The sequence below is a fragment of the Mizuhopecten yessoensis genome, unplaced genomic scaffold (assembly GCF_002113885.1).
Source record: "Mizuhopecten yessoensis strain PY_sf001 unplaced genomic scaffold, ASM211388v2 scaffold9211, whole genome shotgun sequence".
NCBI classification, from domain to species: domain Eukaryota; kingdom Metazoa; phylum Mollusca; class Bivalvia; order Pectinida; family Pectinidae; genus Mizuhopecten; species Mizuhopecten yessoensis.
This window is the reverse complement of record NW_018407934.1, coordinates 1-654: the sequence shown is the minus strand read 5'-3', so window position 1 is coordinate 654 and position 654 is coordinate 1.

The window sequence follows — 654 nt, the reverse complement described above, 5'->3', positions numbered from 1 at the left end:
ATTATATACCTCAGGTGACCGCTAATGCCCTTTTGGCCTCTTGTTGTTTGATACCGCACGCCCTTCTGTCGAGTGCTGCACTTTAAAACTGTAATAACGAGGGTTAAGATTCTTTCTGTATGCAGCAAATCGGAGTGACACTTTACTTAACGCACACTTTCCTATTGCAAATTATTTGTAGTGGTAAACCGATTGTTCTGTGCCATCTTCAAGGTAACGCGAAAAATGTGACACGATCGTTGTTTCGCTGCATACAGTTATGACGCGATGGTGATATTTCAGAATAATTGCGCTTCTGAGCTGCCTTTCACTCTGTATTTAAAACATTTTCATCTTTTCCATTGCAAAACAATGTCAATGTCAATGTCAAGTGTTAAAAAAAAGTATGACATTATCGGTTGTTATCTCCACTTGGTATCTACTGTGTTGTTAACCTTTCAGTATCTAGGTCTCACTATATCATTGTGAAATGCGTTTCTATTTTTAGTCGATAACTTTTCTGTTTTTGAACACAACGTTCGTACATTGTATGTCAAGTTTTTTGTGATTATCACGATAATTTGTCAAAAGGGGGATAAGAAGAATACACGAAAGGTTTAGATAAATTGATACTTACCTTGCCCAACTCTTCTGTCTAACCCAGATTGTTTCGTT